The sequence below is a fragment of the Amblyomma americanum genome, chromosome 1, assembly GCF_052857255.1.
Source record: "Amblyomma americanum isolate KBUSLIRL-KWMA chromosome 1, ASM5285725v1, whole genome shotgun sequence".
Lineage (NCBI taxonomy): Eukaryota > Metazoa > Arthropoda > Arachnida > Ixodida > Ixodidae > Amblyomma > Amblyomma americanum.
Window position 1 is genome coordinate 346436819 of NC_135497.1, and position 11219 is coordinate 346448037.

Here is an 11219-nt window from a genome sequence, read left to right on the forward strand (position 1 = left end):
TCGCAGCCAAAATGCGAAAGCGTCCGTCCAACGAGGGTTGAGTGCATGTTGAAGAGCGGCCTAACTTAATCCAGAGCCTTCCAATGCGGTGTGCCGCACGGTCCAGGTGGGTGCTTTTCTTCGTGTATAAATCGATGAATTAATCCAATAAGACTTTCACTACACATTGATTGTCGAGGAATTAGCTGCTCTTTATTTTACATTGTTTAGTCACAGAATGACTCAGGAATGAACTTATACACAAAATCTTCTGTCCAGCAGAGAGTTTTTGCAAAAACTGATATGGTGTAAAGTTACACGAAAGGGGACAAATTAAGAAGACGTGACTATTGGAAAGAATGTTTCTACTTAAAGCCATGTGCAAGCATAGTCGGTAAACGACAATATTTGTAGTGATAACACACCTGTTTATTGTAAACTGAATGTAAGCGTAACCATGTTGCCCTTGCAAAAGTATCTCAGAGTAAACGACCAAATTATATTCAGGAAATTAAAAGTTAGCGAATTCGAAGTGATTCGTGTACCTTTGTTGTTTGCTACGAAATAAACGTACTCCACTCCTGAAAAGAAAACGAAACCAAGTGCAGATCAGGTGTCGGTTTCTCCATCCGAGTCGCGCTGCCCGTCCGCAGCTGGCTACGAGCTCTGACGGGAATCGTAATTGTGATGGACAACCGACTCGAGTCGCCGGAGCGCTCGACGTTGTCTGCACAAAGGTGTTGCGTTGCCTCAGTACGCCTGCGTCCGCTGTGCAGAGCTGACCAGCATAACAGTTTAGACCACCCCCGTCAGCATGATTGTGCATATAAGTTAGTCTTGAGTCTATCCGTGCCATCAAGGTGAAGCAGCGAACGAAGATAGCTATGATGGGCAACCATTGTGAATGCATTCCTGCAACAGTTAAACGTAGCATTTCGCGCGTTTTCTGCAATTTTTCGTAATCATCCGGGCAGACCGTATTACGTACATGCGCTTTCTTGCGGCTAGATCATACAGGCTTCCGGGACAACGGACATTTGAAACCGTCGTTAAGGTAAGAGAGACAAACCAAACTAGACTTGTTTTGGAGACATTTATGTAGGGCGGTTCCTGGTTAAATTTTCGAGCGAGTTTCGCGTTGCTGACAACCGCTCAACATGTAGCAGCCCAACACTAGTAGATCAATTTCGCCGCAATGCTCCAGAAGCGATCATTGCCGGTTGGGCGATGCTCGCGACTTTCTGGTCTCAACGCGCCTTGAGTTCTGCGAGTGCGAATCGAGCGCAGAGGGGCATGCCATCGTCCGTGCGCTTATATATTATCTCAGTGCAAATACCGTAGCTACTATATGCTTTCCGTTACGAGTACTACTATGGACGTCTTATTTACACAAGGTGAGAAAGCAGTTTTCACTGTAATCCTTACGAGCCCTGCCCCTTAAAGCTCGTACTTTAAAAGCAAAAGCCCTGCGTACCCTATTTGCCGCGCGGTGTCAACAAGCGGCAAGGATAATGCAGTTGTGCAGATCGATTCACCTTGAGAAACATGTAAAAATTTGTGATCGAATACGCGCTGCCTAACTTAAACCGAGGGAAAGTTACTTGTATCTTGTGCTGCTGTGTTAACCAGGCATTCTGTGTCATTCGCTGCATATTTCTGACTCTCCCCTGTAGACATTTTAACTTGTACATTCGAACGGGAATACGTGCCGCATAAATATAGTCTATAGAATAAGCACGCACCAATTATTTAAATATTGTTACTTAACCCGATGAGTAGCATACAATCATTTGCCTCAAGAAGCCACGTTATAGGTTCAGTTTATAAATGCACATGAAAGGCGGGACTGTGGCAAAAACGCACAACCGGCGAGGAAAAAATACAGAAGGCACTAAAGACTGCTTAAGTGTTTTGAATGCGAAAGCGGTTTATTGTTTTTGTTTACATTTGATTCATTTTATTTTATTTTTTTCTTCCTTCCTAATGAGACAGCTACTCATTAGCATACAGTCGTAAGGCAGCGCATATACTAGGTTCGCCTTTAAACGCCAAGAAGCAGCGCAGTTTGGTGGTCTACGGTTTTTGTATTCGCCAGATCACTCAACACTGGTATATCAGTGTGGAGCCTCAATTGCAACTGCCACTTTGGATATTATTGTATTGTTATTGTTGTTTTTGCTCTGGACGTTGTAGTGAAGGTTTCGGGACTGTTTTCGAACACCTGGCGCTTTCTAAACTGCGCTATCATCGCGCAGCATTGAGACGGTTTCTCATTTCACCCCAGAGACATGCAGCCGCCACAGACGAGATTCAGACCCTACGCACTGTGCTCAGCAGCACACCTCCTTAATTACTACGCCAATGCGAAGGATGTGTCACGCAATATGTGGCATTGCGAAAGTCGTATTTAGAAAGCGAAATAGTCACAAGTGCATTAGGGGCCATTCTGTAGCTCATCCAGACCGCAGACACCTTTTTATTGCGCGATTGAAAGCGGTGACAATTAAAACCAAGATGCTTTTACGAGACTGTTTTAATGTAGACAGGCGTTACTGTTGTGAATTTTGTTAACAGCAGACACTATGTTCTCGCCGTGCGTTTGCATCCTTTAGAACTTTCACCATGGAAGAATTTTTACCATAATCAGTTGTTTCCATCACTATTTCCACCAATACAGAAAAGTTCGTTTCGCGCACACGGAGCAATGCACTGTAAACATTATTTTTTGATTCATGGGATTTCCACTTTGTCACCGGCAGCTGCGCACAGCGATATCAGGGACAATATATTCTAGTCGGGGTCTCTTACCGGCGGCGGTACCGTGCTTGATGCTAACCGACAGCGAAGGGGCAGCCGAATGAATAGTAAAATGAAACACTGCGAAATATGGCTCGTACTTTCAAATATGTGCGCTATCATATTATCAGCCCTACCTCACGCGTTTTGGGCGTGCTCAAAAGCTTCAGCAGTCCATCGGCTGTTGCCGCTGAGCTGGAGCAGACGCTGTATAGTCACTGGAAAATTTTTCCATTTAATATAGCATGCGCAGTACATGGCGTCAATATCCTCAACTGCGACAGCCCCGCTAGCAGTATCACTCCCAGCTAAAAAGTGCGCATCCTTCTTCTATCTTGGAACCTCCGTTTTCTGAATTGGAGCGTTGTCTTTTGTGCGCGAACAGCTCACTCGCTCGCCGGCGCTTGTTATTGCGCATGCCTCCCCGATGTCCTCGGTGCGGTAGTTTTGTGCAAAGCTTTGTGTTGCCCCATACCAAACTCTTGTTTTGTCCCCTATGTGTGGATGGGTTACCGTCAGAGAGTGCTGGGCATGAACCCGGCTAGTATGCGTAGTCTTCCGCTTAATGGGAAGCTGGAGACGCGTTTGCGTGGATCATTACGTCATTAGATTAAGCGCTACAGTGCGGAACACGGCTTGTGGAATATATATTCCATGGGGAACCACCAAGAAAGCTTGCCATAATTACGACGTAGACGTTTAGCAGGCGGAAACTGTCGCTGAACTGGGGTTTGATTTCTCCGCTCTTGTACGGCTCGTCTCAGGGCGATATTCTTCTGGCGCCCTCGTTTGCAAAGTCTGCCAGAATGAAAAACGACTCTTCCGTTCTTTTCACCAGAAAAGCAATAGTTCTGCCCACATACCAACTGCCGGAATTGAATGCAATACTCATGTCTGGATGGCCAAACTTGGCTCCAATTCTGAAAATACAAAATAATGCGAATAATTAGAATGCACGGTTATGCACTCCAGAAACCAGCGCTGATGACGGAGGGCTGTGCATCGAGAAATTCAAAGCTTATTTATCAGGGAATTAGTTTACTTTAAAAACCACTATTATGCTTCTCTGAGTGGGGAAGAGAATTTGGGAGATAAATACGGAAGGAGAGAGGTGCGTTAAAGATAAAATAAGCCTGTTTATAAAATAAGCCTATTAATAGACTATTTATTTGTCCGAGACGCCATCTCAAGCCGTTTGTAAATGCAGAGTTCAGGTGAGGTCGCAAAATAAGCCCTTTAAAGAAAAAAAAACGAGAATTTACCTTTTTTTTCATTAAATCTCCCCCCCCCCCTTTTTCGTCCTGTTTCGATAGGAGTTCGGAGAGTGGAATTTAGTGCTCACATTTCTGCCTCATTGAACCGGACTCCTTCACCTTGGAATTTTACTGATGTTCCCACCTTCAACTTTAAACCCGGGAACGAGATCGACGGTCCCCGCAGGCAGCAACTTGGTTCCCAAGCGTAAGTTGGTATATTCAGTACTTTCTTGATTAATCCCAAAGATGAGATCGGTCTGGATAAAAAAAATGTACTGATTGCTGCAGAGCAGACAGGTTCCATAATGTTATCTGCGTCGAACTATACCGTGTGGCTTAGTACGGTGAAGAAGGAAATATTCTGTGATGTGTCGAAAGGGCTTAGAGTTCAGGGGAAACTCTAATGGACTAACGTTATGTGCAGTGATAATTGAGGCAGCTGTTTTGAACGGGGAGCATATGTCGAATTCGCCTCCTTCATACGCCAGAAAAACTACTCTCAGAGGACTAAGCTCAAATGCCGGGCTCTTCTTGCCCAGTAAGTGGGGACAAAGGAAAGAAAAAGCAGAAGTGTCATTACCTGAAGCATGACGGCCAGAGCCTCCTAGGTTTGTCTCAGTAAATGTGAAGTGAAGATATAGATAGTAGCACGTGTTCTGATGTTATTACAGCGTTTTGCTGCCTTTACCGGGCATCCTCTAAATGTCAGCACAAGAAACAGGCAAGGGTTCTTCGCTCTATCTTATTTGCATTCATTGTCATTGAATGGTTTTTCGCCTTCAGTTCTGAAGTTTTTCACTGTGTAATGCAGCCTTTCAATGAGAGTACAGGCATCATCACCACCAGCACTTTTCACAAGTGAGCGGCGATCACGTAAGTACGGGTTTAGTGTGCTGCTCTCAGGCTCTACCACACCGCCATTCACTGCAAATCTTGATCACGGAGCTCATTATTATATTTATGTATTATGTTTGAGTTTAGCGGTGGTAATATAATGTTCCATTTCTAAATCTAATTTTCGCAGCTATGAATGTGTCTTTTGCTGCGAAACAAACATTAGCATAGCAAATAATGAATTTCGTTATCGCATAGAGTTGGTTTAGTTGGTTGTCTGTTCTCTTCTTTAGGTCGCTATTCTGGCTCTAATTGTGCAGCAAGAACGAGCCAAACGATTAATTTTTTCTAAAACAAATATTGGATGGAGTTGCCCTCGGAGGCCCTTTCAGGTGAAGCCTGTAGTTCCAAATGAATTTATAACCGCAGCTATCTTGGAGCCTAAAAGCACGCATTTCCAGACAACATAAGTGCGTGTAGACAGTTCATTTAGAGCCCGTTTGATGTACGAGCACATAATCTAGTGAACAATGAAAAAACAACAGAGAAAACAAAGCGGCTTACTAGTCCATTAGCAGGAAAGAATTTCTTGTTTTCGTCAGTATAGTGCAGAGAACATACGACGTGATCTCCTACAGAAAATCTCACCTTAAAGGTTTTACCTGCAACAGCCACATGAGGAAAAAGATAGAGTTTTTGAGAGCCAGTGAATTGTTCAGACACTAAGGGTTCACACTTTGAGGAAGTGGTAATTTAATAGTGGTCAAATCAAAAAAGAAAAGAAAACTTACTCAATTCTTTCTTGGACAATGCATTAACGCAAGCGATTTAGAGTAGTTTACCAGCATTGTTTGTGTGAACACATTAAAGCTAAGGGGGCTTTCACCGCTTTGATCATCGTCACATGCATTGTCTTATTTTGAACCTGTCATGCTACGGCTAGGATTTAGCGTACCACTGAAATCTGACAGTTTCACTGAAAATTCACTTTTGAGATTGTTCTCCGACAAGCTCTTCGCGCCACAGAATGTTACTTTTTTTGATTAGAGACGTCTCTTATTTCCGAATAGAAAGAACACAGCGATTTATTTGTGCGTTCTTCTGCGGGATCTGACCCAAAAGTGTGATAATGTCATTAAAAGGACCCTTAAAAAGAATAAAAAAAAACAGACAGGTGTTAGTTGCACTCACCAATCTGCAGTCGCATCGAACCTCAGACTCGAGAGAAAATCTGAGTGAACCTTGTGGGAAATCGGCTTTTCCATCGCCCGCCGATATAATAGCCCCCCCCCCCCCACCCCCTCCCTCCCTTCATCATCCGTCCGAGTGGCAGTGGAGAACGCGGGAGAGAGACGGATCTCCTCTACCCCCCTTCTTGTCTTCGGCGGCAGTGCAGGAGTTGGCGATAGGAGAGACGGCGGAGCGGCGGCGATACAGGCGGACGGGTCTGGAGCACGCTGGAAGCCGCAGTTGTCCAGATGACGCCGCTCCTTTCACGTTGCTCGCCTGCCTGCCGCCAGTGCTGTACCGAGGAGGCCACCAGTTGAGGAGTTCCCCAATAAACACCTTTGCCTGCTGGCTACTACTCGGTGCGTTGTTCTTCGCGGCCGCAGCTGTGGTCTGAGCTTGTAGAGCTGTCCTGTCAGACCGCACTGCAGACCCCATAAGCGTTTTCAGAGTACGTCTAACACGATGTTCTCATAGCACGTTCCATTTCATAGCAGGGGTGAATCGCACGGCGCTATGTCCACTCATGACTTCCGCTCCCCGTAGGCATCTCGCTCTCACTTAACTGTGCTGGCGGCCCTTGGCGTGCTGCAGATCACCACGCGGACCGCACTCTGTACCGACTCCCAGCACACCGCACACCACGAGCTGCACACTAGTCGCCCATCGGCCCAAGGCTGGATGGATAGTTGCATGTTAGGAGCGTCCCCTATATGTCAGGGTGGTAGCGAGTGCCACCTTGCTCGTTTTTCTTCTTTGTATTCATCAAAACAATATGTACAATTAGCAGGTACTTTTTAGAAATTCTTCCTTCTGATGATGATGTTGAATTTTAATCGCGCAACGGAAGCTTTGGCCAAAGCGCGCCATGGTACGAGGCATTTTTCTTTTACACAAGTTGGTGTCAAAGACCCAGTAGGTACTGAAATGTTGTGTCTTTTTTTCAATTTTTTTTTGTCTTTTCTTACTTAAATTTGTTCTTTTCGCCGCATTTCACACCAGGGAAACCGAGCACCATGCCACGGGAAATCTTTTACGCATTGTATTACCGGTGGGCACACGGTATCACTCGTACTTCCGCATGCAAAGCGGAGACTCGAACCACCAGGCCACCGCTGCGGTCTTTCTTCTGAAAGGAAAACCAATTCTGTTTATTTTACCCAGTACCTTTTCCCTCTTCTGCATAGGACTACGGTCACTTTTTTGTTGTTGTTGTTTTTCAACCAATGGGTTCACCTCTAATCCTCTGCCTATTAACCCGGCGTTTAAAGCATTCTTTCCCCATTCTGCTTTTTTGCATACTTACTGGTTAGTTGTCTAGTCCTTTTATGCAACTTTGAATCAATGCTATTTCTGCGCCAGTAATTCAGTATCTTAACTGCCCATCTCTTTTCGTCCAGCTTCCGAAGGAGTTCTAAATAAAATATATTACTTTGTGCTGCCCGCCCTTTGAACGTGCACAGGCACTTACACTGCAAGCGGCGCCCCATGGCGGAAAGGGATGCCACCGTGGGTTCGGATCCCACCTGCGGCATGGTTGTTTTTTCTGCTGCTTTGAAAGTAGTTTTCTTTAAGCGACAGATGAATCGAAGTATCATTCTCCCACTAATCAGCAATAAAAATAATAAAAAAAGAAACATTCCCCTATGCACCTTGGTTTCGGTGACTGTTGGCTTCCTTCATATATTTGTCAAGACGAGTCCCTCATTTCCCTTAACTTGTCTGCTAATAGCTTAACGAGGGTCTCGGTTCTGGGAGTCTTGATGCCATACGCAGCATAAGAGGGCTCTCGCACAGTTTCCGCCCTCGCCGTTAGATGACGTTCCACGTCACACTCGCGGTTATAGAGGACGTGCTACATCCGTCGCTATGGACGAGGGTGGCGCTGGTGAACACTCAAGGTTCGCTTGCACGCAATAAACAAAAATTCCCACCAGAGCAGCAGATTAGACAGCCGTCGCCGTAGCTCAGGTGGTAGAGCACCGGAGGTGATATTCGGAGGTCTTGGGTCGGATCCCACCGGCAGCATGGTAGTTTTATACACACACACACACACACACACACACACACACACACACACACACACACACACACACACACACACACACACACACACACACACACACACACACACACACACACACACACACACACACACACACACACACACACACACACACACACACACACACACACACACACACACACACACACACACACACACACACACACACACACACACACACACACACACACACACACACACACACACACATATATATATATATATATATATATATATATATATATATATATATATATATATATATATATATATATATTAAGGAAACCAACAGTCACAGAAACCAAGGTGCATAAGGAAATGTTTGTAATTTTTTTTTATTTGTAGTGCCAATCAATCGGTTTTAAAGAAAATTACTTAATATGTTTGTCAAACGAGCCCCTCAATTCCTTTACCTTGTCTGCTAATATATATATATATATATATATATATATATATATATATATATATATGCCGCCGCGGTGGCTGAGTGGTTACCGCGCTCGGCTGCTGGCCCGAAAAACGCGGCTTCGATCCCGGCCGCGGAGGTTGAATTTCGATGGAGGCGAAATTCTAGAGGCCCGTGTACTGTGCGATGTCAGTGCACGTTAAAGAACCCCAGGTGGTCGAAATTTCCGGAGCCCTTCACTACGGCGTCCCTCATAGCCTGAGTCGCTTTGGGACGTTAAACCCCCATAAACTATATATATATATATATATATATATATATATATATATATATATATATATATATATATATATATATATATATATAAGCACATATTTGAAACTTCTACCTGGGATTCTGTCCAAGGCGGATTTAAAGTGGTGGCGAAGGCTGGGCCGAAAAGTGGTTTAGCGCGACTGCAGCACAACCAGAGGATGGGGGGCAAAACACTCATATAAAGAAATGATAAAGCTACAAAATTGGATTGTAATCTGCCAATAGAAAAGAAAAAAATATATTAGCATCTTGTTTTATGAAAGAGGTAAGTCATTTTATTAAAACCTGGGAAATTTTGTATTTTTGCAACACTCTTGACCTGCCCCCTATTCATGTGTGTGCGGTGCATTACAGCGCGTCTTTGCAGGCCATGTTTCGATACCCGGCTAACCCGGCCACAGTTGCGGGAGCTTACGAAGCGATTTCTTATCGCCAGCTGTCTGCGATGGCGCGCCTGGTAAAGCGTATAAATTTATCTCGCCGGTCTCAAAATGCTCCTTTTGCGAAGTTTTCGTCGTCCTTGCACGTCGCTTCTTTGTCACCGTTCGGCAAGATTTGCACCCCGCTGCACCGCTGCGGCAGTTTTCTCGGTTTTGTCGTTTCCTTCGGCGTGCGGCCAGTGCGAAGTCTTTTTCCGTCTTTGCACGCTTCGCGCTCTTCTTTTGAAGCGCTTAGCGCTTCATTTCAAGATGAGCTTGCGGCATGTGAAGAAACGATGCTCCGTGGTACACCAAGGCGGTACACTGCGACAGCGTGGATAGTACCATTGGTGTCACGCTACACCGATTCCCGCTGGACTTTCACAGGTGTGTCGTCTGCTCTAGGTATGCGCGATAGCTTCGATATGGTTTCGCCGGGCTGTTCGCTCGTGTTTCATAGCTGTAACCCGTTCGTGCGTACTTGGCTTCATGTTTTCGGGGATATTTATGTACTACACTGCAGGGCACACACTTTCAGTGCTGAGGTGTGCGAAAGAGGCCCACATTTTTCTAATTTATAGTGAGTTTCATGCAGCTGACTATCACCAACGTGAACTTCACACCGGGCTCTCAGGAGCAACCACGTGCACGCTACTGACCGGGAGGCCCATTTAGAACAAAGTTTGCTACCTGACAGCTCTGAGTACGACATTGTTTAGTTTTGCAAAACCATGAAGCCAATTTGAGGATCCCCTCGCAGCTGGGAATATCGAAACTCAGCCTCGTGTATGTGCGCGGCTTTGAGGAGGCTTTAACTGGATTCGCTCAGCAGGAGTTATTGCCTGCCTTGGTATTGCTGTCCTACATATACATGACTGTCAGGGTAATTTTAAACGCACTTCACTCTCGTCACTCGTTGAGCTTAGAAAAGCAGCTAGCCGCGTGGCATGAGGATGAGCGTTACCGCACTCTGGGGCGCAGAGAGCTTGGCGCGAGCATTTACTACCATAGTTCAGATGTAATGCAAGTATAATTTACTGCAGTTAGCAGTGACAGGAATAATGACGCATTGGCGTTTCGAGTATGCGTATTTATTTTGGCGCAGTTGTATCTAACGTGCATGTTGCATCAAGTCCAGGTGCCGAGCGTGGGCGCAGTTCTGCCGCAACGTCAGCCTGGAGAAGAAGGCGCCGTCGCAGCTACGAGAACTCAGGATTTGCTCGAGGCACTTCGAACCATCTGTGTATCTGCCGTCAGGAAGGCTGCGACACGATGCTTTGCCTACTCGAGCAAGCATTGCGGTAATTTTTGTTATCAAACTTTTAAGGCATTCGCCGCTCTTGAAATGTCAGGTTTTGTGAAAAAATGAAATTTTTCCTTTTTGTCGTAACCGTAAACAGTCTAGCGTCTTTTGCAAAACGAATTATGTATCTGTCTTGTGGCTTTAAAAATTACAGTAAATTTTTACCTGCACCCTGCTAAGCGAAAACGAAAATGGAAGTATCGCTTTCACGTGAGCATATATATATATATATATATATATATATATATATATATATATATATATATATATATATATATATATATATATATATATATATATATATATATATATATATATATATATATATATATAGGGCTCGGCAGCACGTCCTTCAGTTGGCCAGACGGCGAACTTCAACGTCTTTCAAAACGAGAGCACCACGAGCGTCGTCTTCTTTCCGAGCGCCACGAACGCCACCTGGCATTCCTCCCCTCTTAAAAAAAAAAAAAAACACGCGCAGAAGAGCGCGCGAACACAAGCACACACACAAGCACACACAAGCACAATTAATCACACAAGAGAGGCACGAAGATTCTGGGTGGGTCACCGTGCCAAATACGGCTTCAGGCGCAAAACATGGACGATCTCTGGACGGGGC